The sequence below is a fragment of the Microplitis mediator genome, chromosome 9 (assembly GCF_029852145.1).
Source record: "Microplitis mediator isolate UGA2020A chromosome 9, iyMicMedi2.1, whole genome shotgun sequence".
NCBI lineage: Eukaryota > Metazoa > Arthropoda > Insecta > Hymenoptera > Braconidae > Microplitis > Microplitis mediator.
This window is the reverse complement of record NC_079977.1, coordinates 5,864,551-5,878,271: the sequence shown is the minus strand read 5'-3', so window position 1 is coordinate 5,878,271 and position 13,721 is coordinate 5,864,551.

Genomic DNA, 13,721 nt, shown 5'->3' with positions numbered 1-13,721 from the left:
ATATATATTTTTTATATAAATACCTATGGTTGTCTATTGTTTTAAGGGCGTTCTGAAACAATGTCTCCGCATTTTAAATACACCCCATAATCTTAAATTCTGTTCAAATTTTACTAATTAATTAAAAAAAAAAATCAAAGCACTGGGTATTAGATAAAATTTTTTTAGGGTTGAATCCCTTATTACAAAGTTTATGTAACGTTTTTATTGTTGTTAGTTTTTTAATTTCCCGCCAAAAAAATTAAAAATTTTAAAAAAGAGGGAAGTTACTGGTTTCGGTCCAATTTTCGAAAATCGAATTTCTATGTTTGTAAAATAAAAAAAGCACACCCTTTCCTCAAATATAAAATGCTGCAACAACTGTGCATTATCTAGCACTGTCTAGTCATAAGTATGTTAAGTTTAGGCTAAGTCAAACATTAAAAAGGGTTTTTTTTGTACTATTCTTATTCCCCAAATAACACATTTCACATTCTAGTAAAACTACTGACTTATTTCAAAATCTAAAAAAATACATTATCCAGTGGGTTATGTTGTACAAACGGGAACCAAAATGTATTATAAATATTGCATACAATCTACAGTTAAATTGTAAGATGAATTTTATATATCAGTAAAATATTTGTAAACTAAACTCGGCATCGTAAAACCTACGAATCATAATTTTTTCTGTTATTATAATAACCTTTACGAATTCGTGATTCGATTCTCAATGATTCAAAGCTATTAGAGCTTATCGCGCCGACGAACAAAAGAATGCCCAGAGACACCATTCTTGGTCAATTTTCTCCTATGGTTTGTTTAGTGTGCGTTTACAGTTGGCATTTTTATTGCACTCATGTACGCCGTATACAAGATTCTAAACAATTCTCGCCCGAACATATTTTAAAAGTCATAATAGAACTAATGACATTATTGCCTAAATGGCAACCAAAAATTCATGGCTTTGAATATGCAAATGATCACAAACCGTAAAACATTTTCAATCATTGAAATCAATTATGACAAAGAAATACAATAATGAAACTATTTCCACTTTATAAATAATTCAATCGCTGAATATTGATCAAATATTTTTTTGTTAGCTGGGAACTATTTTATATTTTTAAACAGTAAGAAAAATTATTCAAGAATTATTAATGTCAGTATGTAGTTAAGCATCTACTATATGACCACCAAAACAGGGGCTTGTCACTCTGCCGAATATCAGACGAGTATCCGGGCCAGAATTTTTCTCAAGTATAGAATATAAAAACTCTGAAATAAATATCTAACTAGGGACAGCTCAAGCGGTTGAGTGCAATCTACCGGCGAACACTGAACTACTTCCGCTGCTGCCTAGCACCGGTGACTTTCTCCTCTTCCGTATATATCTTCTCTCAATCAATTTGGATATAAATAATATACCCTAATTAATTATTTTTTTATTGCTTACATCTTGTTTTATCTTGTTATTTTTATTTATGTCACACCTGATACTTAGTAATAAAATACCACTCATAATTATTAAAAATATTCCTAGTGAAATTTTATTTTTTATATGATTTCAATTTATATCTATTTTTCAGAAACAAATAATTTTTTTTATGGTTATATATGTTTTTCATATAATTTTCTTGTCGGGAAGTTAAAAAACTAACAACAATAAAAACTTTACATAATCTTTATAATAAGGGATTCAATCCTAAGAAAATTTTATTAACCCAGTGCTTTGATTTTTTTTTTTAATTAAAAAAAAAATGTATTATTATGAACCTAGTAGAGTTCATGGACCTGAACAGGAGCTTCTGGACGAACCTACTAATATTAAACTGATTTATTTATATGTTTAACTTATTCTTTCTACACGGAAAGAAAAAAATAGTTCTAATTCCTATGTAGAATGGTAACCATTACTATGTTACATCGAAACGAGGATTTTTTAGCGTCAAGAGTCACCGAGCAGAGTAATCCCCCCCCCCCCATTCTACATACCCGGGAAAAAATGTTCAGGCCTGATCAGACATGAAAAATGGCCATGCCTGACCAGGCCTGATCAGGCATGTTCAGGTCTGATCAGGTCTGTTCATGCCTGTTCATGCCCATTCTGGTAAAACGATTATATATAAAAAATGGTCCTATATAATTATATATAATTATGCATAACTATATACAATTATATATAATTATTTCTATAAAAATGAAAAAAAAATAAAAAATATGGGAGTGTCTAGGATTCGAACCGTGGACCTTGCGCTTGAAAGTTCGCCTCGTTACCTGTTGACATAAGAGATTGAGTTGAAAAGTAGGTCTCGTACGAACTTCAAGTACTGAAAGTCTTAAGACTCATGCCTGTTCATGTCTGATCAGGTCTGATCCTTTTTTCCCGGGTTATACGTGATAGATTGTTGGTCAAAAAAATTTTATATCTATGAACAGACATAACCAGGCATGAACAGACATGGTCAGGCATGAACAGACATGGTCAGGCATGAACAGACATGGACAGGCCTGAACATGCATGAACAGACATGATTAGGCCTGAACGTATTTAAAGCTTCAGACATGAACAGGCATGAACATGTATGATCAGGCCTGAGCATATTTAACACTTCAGACATGAACAGACATGAACATACATGAACAGACATGGACAGGTATGATCAGGCCTGAACGCATATAACGCTTCAGACATGAACAGACATGGTCAGGCATGAACAGACATGAACAGCCATGAACAGGCCTGAGTGTATTTAACGCCTCAGACATGAACAGGCATGGACAGGTATGATCAGGCCTGATCATGTCTAATGTCAGGCCTGATCATACATGAACAGGCATGATTAGGTCTAATTTCAGGCCTGATCATACATGAACAGGCATGGTCAGGCCTGATCATTTTTTCCCGGGTAGTAACGGTGGCTATGCTAGCATAGGACTGATTACCATTCTACATTGACGAGCGAACTATGTAAATGGACATGACTACCATGTTACCTATTAACGTTTATGATGTTTTGTTTATTTCATTTTTAGTAAATAAGTTTATGACAAAACAAATAACTTAGGTTACTTCTACATATATGTCAACATAGATGTACGCACCTCTCTGTGCATATATATGTACTTATATGTATGCATATACGTCTTTTACATTTTTATATAAATGTCTAAAAATGATTATGCATATATGTAGGTATATATTTTACAATTGTCAAAATATATATTTTTTTATATAACTTAAATATATTTTGGCGCAAAAAAAAAATTGTCAGAATATATATTTCATATAAGTAACATGTATTTTTATACATGTAGTAATGGAAAATAGGAGTAAGGGACAAGTGTGATGCTTACTGTATATTTAAGTTTATTCAAATTAGAAAAAGACACAAAACGTTGTAATAGTTTACAAAAATGAAAAGGTCTAGGCATGACTACCCAATTGCTGGTTAAAATCTTCTGTCTGACCCAGGTCAACTCTCTTTCATCCTTTCATCCTGTACCTCCCCCCCACTCTCTGTGCTATCTTGACAATCCTAAGACGCATATCTTAGGTCTTTCACGCTTTCTCTCTCACACGTACGTTTTCTTTCTCTAAACGTAACTTAAAGTTCTTACATCTTAAATATCAAAACTCATAACTTATGTTATCTTAAAAGGAAACTTGGACTTAAACAGGAACCTTCAGAAAAACGTGCATATCCTTTTTTCTTATGATACATATATGTGGCATATATAACACATATATGTCTGCATATATTTTCTGCATACATATATTTCCATGTAGGTAGGGCCCCGTCGTTAATCTCTGACAGCTTCTATATGACCAATAGGCTTCCTCTGAAAACTCAAAGGGAAACAAATCCGAAATAAATCTTTCCGTCAACGATAAATTTTTAAATCTGCGACACAACCAAAGTACACAAAAAATTAGAGGAAATAAGAAGTATAAAAGATCGTAATGGAGATTCCCATCCACATGTCTTTGTGAAATCCTCTTCGGGCATGAGGTAATATACGTACAAAATAAAAAATGATAGAACATCCATGATCATTAGATTTATGCTGGAACAACAAAAAATATTGGAAAATCCAAAAGTGCACACCTCAATCACCCATTTTATTTTTAATCATTACTTTATTACAAATATTAATGTATTTTTCTTTGTATTATGAACTTTCATTTAACGTCAAGCTAGGCGTCGGCAAGCTGAAAGAGTTCAAGCTGAACGTCGTTTAGAGTACAATGATCGAATAGACACGACATTAACGTTGCTATTATGGGCCATTAGTCTCTTCGCTCTTAGTGCTTGTATCTTGTTGGGATTCGGCATCTACGTTTGGATTCGCCAGCTTCTTTGAGTCTATAAATGACTATGTTGCCTTAAGGGCAACCAAACATAAAAAAAACAAATAAAAATTTTTCAATCATTAAAACACATTATAAAAGAGAAATACAATAATATAATTATTTCCACTTTATAAATATTTCAATCGGTGAATATTTATCAAATATAATAAAATATGTTTCAATTGTAAAACTTTTTCAATACATTCATTTAATTAATATTTATAGTTTCGCCTACAAAATAAGTTCAGTAACATTACAAACAATATTCAGCGTTGGCAAATCGATTATATAATATTAATTGTTAGTACAGCACAGGAACAGTTGAAAAATTTATTCGCCATCTAGCGGGTACCACGATACTAAATTAAAAATATTCGTAATTTTTAAATTTAGTATCGCAGTACCCGCTAGATGGCGAATACATTTCTGAACTTTTCGTGTGATGCACGAACAGTTGAGTTCATATACTGAATTATTGAAGAAATTCATTACATGCAAAATGATTAAACTAGGTTTTTATACAAATTTTTCCTAGAAACAAAAATCCATCCAAATGTAAAAACTTTACAGTCTAAAAGACCAATCAAACTTAAAATTGAAATGAGTTAAATCCACATAGGATAGGAATCATCAAATGAAACATTGTAAAAAATACAACCATATATATTAAAAATCACCTCTCAATAAAAATAATTTAAAACCTAAAAAAAAAAAAAAAAAAAAAAAAATTCATTACATGCCATGTAGGCAACTTTAGTCATAATATGACACTTCAAAAATAGGGCTTGCAATAATCATCTGGAACCATTTTACATATGAGCCAGAGATTGCCAACAAATAATAAAGAAAAGCCATGGACTATTAAAATCTCTGCCCATAATGGCGTCTTTGTAAGTCGTTGAAATTCCAACCCACATTTCTGAACTTTTCGTGTGATGCACGAACAGTTGAGTTCATATATTGAATTATTGAAGAAATTTCGGATTTTTTTGAAAAAAAAATTTCATTTGAAATGATTTGAAAAATCGAAATTATTTCATATTGTATCATACTATAAAATTATGATATGAAATGATTAAAAATAATTTGAATCTTCAATATTGCAAATCTGTCCGAATCATTAAATTATGCTGCTTTCAAGTATAATTTTCAAATAAATCATTTTTCATTATATAGAATAATGAAAAAGAAAAATTTAATTTAAGGATTTATAAAATTATTTGGAATGATTCGAATCATTTTAAATTAAATAGAATTAGAAAATAATATCGCAATTTCTGTTCCCTCGGACAATTTAGAATTATTTGAAATACTGTAAACTCGCAAATCATTTCAAATTAAAACAAATTAGAAAATAATGTCGCAGTTTCTGGTCCTACGGACAAGTTAGAATTATATGAAATAATTTAGTCTCGAATCATTTTAAATTAAATAGAATTAGAAAACATTACCGCAGTTTCTGGTCTCTCGGACAATTCAAAATTATTTGATTGTTATTTTTAATATTTATTTTAAAAGCCAGTATGATATTTCAATTCTATGAGGCGCTTAAAAATTTCTTGATTTTCCGTATAAATAGCATGTGAAAAAATTTTTGTTTTCGTGTTCTTCAGTAGAAACTATGAAAAAAAAAATTTCTTTCTATTTTGATGCACATGTTCTTATAGAAAATTTAATTCTCTACAAAAAAAGCTCGAAAATAGTTTTAACGTAATTCTATAACGGCTAAAAATTTATCGGGCTTTGAAAATCCGCAACGAAAAAAAATTTGATCAGATGTAACTTACTTCGTATCACGATAGATTTAATTATGTAATTTATATTATTTTCATGTGCAAATAATAAAATTTGATATGTCTGCATATATTTTCTGCATACATATATTTCCATTTAGGTAGGGCCCCGTCGTTAAACTCTGACAGCTTCTATGTGATCAATAGGCTTCCTCTGAAAGCTCAAAGGAAAACAAATCCGAAATAAATCTTTCCCTCAACGATAAATTTTTAAATCTACTACACAACCAAAGTACACAAAAAATTAGCGGAAATAAACTACGAAAACTACATGTCATGCCTTGTATAGAAAATCGTAATAGAGATTCCCATCTACTCTCTTAAAATGAACCAGTGAAATTCCACTGATTCAACCAGTGAATTTCACTGGTTGAATCAGTGAACGTCGCGCTCACTGGTTTCAACCAGTGAACTAAAAATATGTAAGCGCGCGGGTACAGCAGCATTCTGTACATGAGTATATTTAAGTGTTTTATTATGTCAATAAATAAGTAATATTTATTGATTATCTTCATGTAATATTTTAACTAACTCTTATATAACAATAATAATTATATGACACAATTTTTACAGAGTTTAAAAATAAATAACTTTGGAGTAATTTCAATAGCTTGGAGCTAACCTCAAAAATGAATGACATAATTTTAAAATTGAACAATATAAGAAGCCCATTGAAAATGGAAACAAATTCAATTTTTATAAATCCTAATAGATTTTATTTATTTTATTACAAAATAATTTTTAATTAAACATAATTGTTATTAAGACTCTTTTTGTTTGACTTCACTTTGTTTATAAATAAACGTTTATAATAAAATAAAATTAATCTAACCTATTGTGTTTATATTTATGTAGTACACCGGCGTTTCACTGGTTTAACCAGTGAATTTCACTGGTTGAACCAGTGAAACTCACTGGTTCAACCAGTGAGCCAAGCGATCATCTTAGTTCACTGGTTGAATCAGTAAATTTCACTGGAGAATCAGTGGATTTCACTGGAAAATCAGTGAAATTTCACTGGTTCATTTTAAGAGAGTACATGTCTTTATGAAATCCTCTTCGAGCATGAGGTAATATACGTACAAAATAATAAATGATAGAACATCCATGATTATTAGATTTATGCTGGAACAACAAAAAATGTTGGAAAATCCAAAAGTGCACACCTCAATCACTCATTTTATTTTTAATTATTACTTTATTATATAATAATAATGTATTTTTTTGTATATTATGAACTTTTATTTAACGTTAACTTTTATTTAAAGTTTAAGATTTTTTTAACATCATTTTTTTTAAATATTCCACCTTTTGTCTTAGATGTCACTTTTTTTTCAAACATATTAATACGCTAGTGCTGCTACCAGTAGTTGATAGAGAGAAACAATAAAAAAAATAATAACAACAGTAAAAATAGCAGCTAAATTTTTCACGAATAATCTGTTTTACGTCGTTAATTAATTACAATTAAACTAAAAGGATTCATATAGTAATTTTCATAAGGGTTCTTGTGATAAAAAATACAAAGACAATAAAAACAAAGTTAGGCCGATTAATGGTGTCTATCAGGAGTTATCGTGCTTACGAAGATTCATACGTAACAATCGACAGCACTAGTTTCTTGGATTAAAATAATTAATTTGAAATCAATGAATTAACAAATCGACTCAACATTGGGTTTAAATTATTCCTTAATAAATTATCTGCATGCGAGTACACAATTTAATAATTTTTCGTGCTATGAAAAGGGTGTAGAAATGTTTTTGTATGAGAGAAATTGTCAACGAGAAAGAACCGTCAGTAAAGCACCCCTAGCGCTTTCGCGCTTGAGGTGTGCAATATTAAAAGAATGTACATATCATCTGAGTTATTATCGTCGTAAGAAAAATTTGCAAGTGCACTTACCCGACTAAAAATATAATTTTTCACATATATTTCCAGTTTCCTTTATTGGCATATTGATAATCTGCTGGTAAATTTAAAACCATAGATGTAATAATACCTATCATCAATCCATTATTGAAATAAAGGCTTTTTCATAACTTAATGTCTGCTGGGAATCCCAAGATATCTGACCTCCTGCCATGAAATCTTTAGGAAATCAAAAAGAAAATAATTATATATATATATATTAGGGTGCTTCATTTCGGAGCCAGATTTTTTTTTTCAAGTGCATGTGGAAAAAACCATAGTTCAACACAAAAAAAAAATTTTCGCACGAGAAAAAAAATGCTATGTCGATTACAGACCTAGCTCATTGAATAATTCGATTTTCCTATTTAAATAACACGGGAAAAATTTTTTTTTTAGCTTTAAGTATTTTCAACCTCATTAACAAATCAATAGATCAAATAGACTAATACATACTTTTGTAGAAAATTGAGCGCTCTACAAAAAAGGTCTCTTTTCATTTTTCGATAAATCCATCTATTTAAAAGTTATTAGAGCTCGAAATAAAGTTGGAGACCTTTTTACTTTTCCGGTGAAACTATCAGACTTATCACTAAATTTTCTGAGGCCTTTTTTGTTGAAAATTTCATTCTCTACAAATTATTATCAGTAAAGTTTTTTCAAATTCCACATTGTTTTCTAGTTTTTTCATTTTAATTTCAAGCTCTTAGAAAAGTGGTTCTGATCGATTTCAAGACCTCGATATTGAAATAAAAATAACTAGAAAACAATGCGGAATTTAAAAAAACTTTACAAATAATAATTTGTAGAGAATGAAATTTTCAACAAAAAAGGCCTCAGAAAATTTAGTGATAAGTCTGATAGTTTCACCGGAAAAGTAAAAAGGTCTCCAACTTTATTTCGAGCTCTAATAACTTTTAAATAGATGGATTTATCGAAAAATGAAAAGAGACCTTTTTTGTAGAGCGCTCAATTTTCTACAAAAGTATGTATTAGTCTATTTGATCTATTGATTTGTTAATGAGGTTGAAAATACTTAAAGCTAAAAAAAAAATTTTTCCCGTGTTATTTAAATAGGAAAATCGAATTATTCAATGAGCTAGGTCTGTAATCGACATAGCATTTTTTTTCTCGTGCGAAAATTTTTTTTTTGTGTTGAACTATGGTTTTTTCCACATGCACTTGAAAAAAAAAATCTGGCTCCGAAATGAATTATTTATTGAACTATTTATAATATAGTAAACTATATTGTTTTATTTTAATTATAATATATAACTATACTGTTTTATTTTAATTATAAACAGCGAATTATGAATAATATTTAAGAGTAAGCTAGTATTAACGTATGAATATCAAATTTTATTTTTTGCACATAAAAATAATATAAATTACATAATTAAATCTATCGTTATACGAAGTAAGTTAAATCTGATCAAATTTTTTTTCGTTGCGGATATTCAAAGCCCGATAAATTTTTAGCCGTTATAGAATTACATTAAAAGTATTTTCGAGCTTTTTTGTAGAGAATTAAATTTTCTATAAGAACATGTGCATCAAAAAAGAAAGAAATTTTTTTTTCGTAGTTTCAACTGAAGAAAACGAAAAAAAAAATTTTTTCACATGCTATGTATACGCAAAAACAAGAAATTATTAAGCGCCTCATAGAATTGAAATATCGTACTGTCTTTTAAAATAAATATTAAAAACAACAATCAAATAATTTTAAATTGTCCAAGAGACCAGAAACTGCGGTAATATTTTCTAATTCTATTTAATTTGAAATGATTTGCGAGTTTACAGTATTTCAAATAATTCTAAATTGTCCAAGGGAACAGAAATTGCGATATTATGTTCTAATTCAAATTAATTTTAAGTGATTCAAATCATTTCAAATAATTTTATAAATCCTTAAATTAAATTTTTCTTTTTCATTATTCTATATAATGAAAAATGATTTATTTGAAAATTATACTTGAAAGCAGCATAATTTAATGATTCGGACAGATTTGCAATATGGAAGATTAAAATTATTTTTAATCATTTCACATCATAATTTTATAGTATCATACAATATGAAATAATTTCGATTTTTCAAATCATTTCAAATGAAATTTTTTTTTCCAAAAAATTCGAAATTTCTTCAATAATTCAATATATAAACTTAACTGTTCGTGCAACACACGAAAAGTTCAGAAACGTATTCGCCATCTAGCGGGTACTGCGATACTAAATTTAAAAATCACGAATATTTTTAATTTAGTATCGTGGTACCCGCTAGATGGCGAATAAATTTTTCAATTGTTCCTGTGCTGTACTAACAATTAATTTTATATAACCGATTTACCAACGCTGAATATTGTTTGAAATGTTACTAAACTTATTTTGAAGGCGAAACTATAAATATTTATTAAATGAATGTATTGAAAAAGTTTTACAATTGAAACATATTTTATTATATTTGATAAATATTCACCGATTGAAATATTTATAAAGTGGAAATAATTATATTATTGTTTTTCTCTTTTATAATTTGTTTTAATGATTGAAACATTAAAATTTTTTTTTTATGTTTGGTTGCCCTTAAGGCAACATAGTCATTTATAGACTCAAAAAAGCTGGCAAATCCAAACGTAGATGCCGAATCCCAACAGGATACAAGCACTAAGAGCAAAGAGACTAATGGTCCATAATAGCAACGTTAATGTCGTCTCTATTCGATCATTGTACTCTGAACGATGTTCAGCTTAAACTCGTTTAGCTTGCCGACGCCTAGCTTGACGTCGTCGTATAGCTTGATGTGTTTCAGATTGACGTCGTTAAGTTCGATGTCGTTGAGATTCATTCCAGCGCGCAACAAATAATCAGCCAACATCGCTACGAATCTTTGTTTATTAATTATATTGGCCAGAAAACTGCTTTGACGAGCTTGAACAATCATATCTTCTGAAAAATCAACATCGGCACCAATACTTTTTTGATGCCTCCGAAATCTTTCATATGATTTTACTCCAATATATACATTGTCATAACCATCAAATATGATGTAACTATTCTGGTGATAATGAACTCGTATGTATGTTAGTTAAGTATAACTCGCAAATATATTTATAACTTTTTCCGTAACGAGCCATCTCAACAATCAAAATCGGGTCATTTGTTTAAGAAGTATCATGGAAAAAAGAAATGGTGAAAAACGGTTTTTTCCAAATATCTTTGAAATAACTGAACCAAATGATTTCAAAATCTGATCAGCTTTAGACTTTATTAAAACGGGTTGACTGCCACTTCAAACAATCAGATCGCCTAACGGCTCATAGGGGTAATCTGCGTACTCGGCCCCGCTGTAAACGCGCCGTTCCTTAGGCTCGTGCCTCAATTTTTAAGCCCTGGGAATGTTGACATGTAAACACTTTGATGTTTTTTTAGTTATTTAATACATCAAATTCGTCTTTATAAGTAATAAAATTAATCCTTATTAAATTTTCTATCCGATGATGTGTAACTTGGTTAAGCTCCGTGGACTAACAAGAGTAAAACAGTAAAAACAGTAGCGAAAAAGAGGCAAACTGAATTTTTCAATCGTAAAGCACATTCTAATGATTCGCATTAAAAGTCGTGCGAAAATTCTGGATTTTAAATTAATTTGATTAAGTTCAAATTTTTTGTAAGTAATTTACATGAAGAAAAATTATACGTTACATGATTGTTGGATACAAAAGAAGAAAAACAAATTTTTAATAGTTTTCATCATAATTGATAGTCATTAATATTTTTCAACTGAAAATTGATTTTTGAAAAAGTTTATCAAAAAAAATCCAAAATAACGCTTAATTATGTATACAAAAGTAATTTTGGAATGTTTAAAAACCATTTAAAATATAAATTTTTTTTTTCTAAAATTTTGGGGATACCCCCTTTTGCCCTCCCCCCTTCTCCTATATATATATATATGGGTCATTCCACCAAATAAAATTACTTTTACGGGGCGACCCTCGTCGATTTGGTTCAAACTTTGTGGAGTCGTTCTATATATTAAAAAAAAAATTCTCCGAAAATTTGAGCCTTTTATATGCAGCTATTTCAAAGTTATGATTTTTTGAATTTTTTAAAAATTTTTGTTTTCAACTTTTTCATTAATTTTTTTGAAGGAAAAAATTTTTTTTTTAAAATGAACACATAACAGTTTTTCGTAGGAAAAATTCTCAGCTTTCCAATAAAAATATTTATTTTTCATTTTATGTTACAAAAGACCTTTTAAAATTCGATTAAAGACGAAAAAACGATTCTTATGACTGTGCGGCGCTTGATACATCTAATTTGATATTTTTTTCTGAAAGCTGAGACTTTTTCCCACAAAATATGTGATTTTCACGATGTGCATATTTTTTGTTTGAACAAAATCAATAATTATTTAAATACAAGTCATTGATTTTATAGTTTTAACAAACTGTAATAGTTCATTGTGTGGCAAGAGATGAAACAAAACGATGTCAGAAGAAAGTAAAGTAGGCTGCCCGAGCCGTAGGCAAAAGCTGACAATAACTGCAATCTGAAGTCGTGTTTCATCTAGTGTTCCACACTATTTTTTTCATGATTACCTGCATTGAAAATTATTATCAGTGTCAGCAGCCAGTTAGAATTAAGTTATATTAAGACCAATGGTGCGATCAACCATTAGTGTACGCCTAACTTATGCTTTGCAATTTATAGTTAAACAGAAACCATAAATACTATTTATTATGCACACAAATTTTTATAAAACTTGATTACAAAGTCAGAACTGTCATTAACGCAGATGACATCAATAGTCTGAAATCACTATTGAATAAAACACAAGAATCAAAGTTCAAATTACTAATTCCTAGACTTGAACCATTGATGCTGGTATCATGAAAAATAGTTTTATAATTTTTGTTTTTAGAGCTTTACTGCAGATACATACCCGAAAACCTATCCTCACACCGCAAAATTTATACATCCGGGCTATTAAAAATTTTACCAGCGTTGATTTCACTGTTATAACCAACCCTTATTAAAAGAAACGACTTAAAACGATTGGAAAAAAAATTTTAAATACTTTTTAAGGCTTTTGAATACTTTGAATACTTTTGAATCACCCTTTTTATGGGCATTTAACATTACAAACCGTTTGGTTTAATCAGGGAATGATGACTTTTTTTTAGAAAATAAATGTTTTAGACGTACGATACTTTGAGTCATAAACGGTGAAAGAAACACAAGCAGTGCACCCTATCTCACTTATTGTTGATAGCTTAGGATATATATGTGGTAAAAATGTATCAACATCCTCAAAAAAAATAAGAATTAACGTTTTTTAATCATAGAGAGTTTATATTTTATTAAATTTTATTCAAACAAAAAATATGCACATCGTGAAAATTACATATTTTGTGGAAAAAAGTCTCAGCTTTCAGAAAAAAATATCAAATTAGATGTATCAAGCGTCGCACAGTCATAAAAATCGTTTTTTCGTCTTTAATCGAATTTTAAAAGGTCTTTTGTAACATAAAATGAAAAATAGATATTTTTATTGGAAAGCTGAGAATTTTTCCTACGAAAAACTGTTATGTGTTCATTTTAAAAAAAAAAATTTTTCCTTCAAAAAAATTAATGAAAAAGTGGAAAACAAAAATTTTTTAAAAATTCAAAAAATCATAACTTTG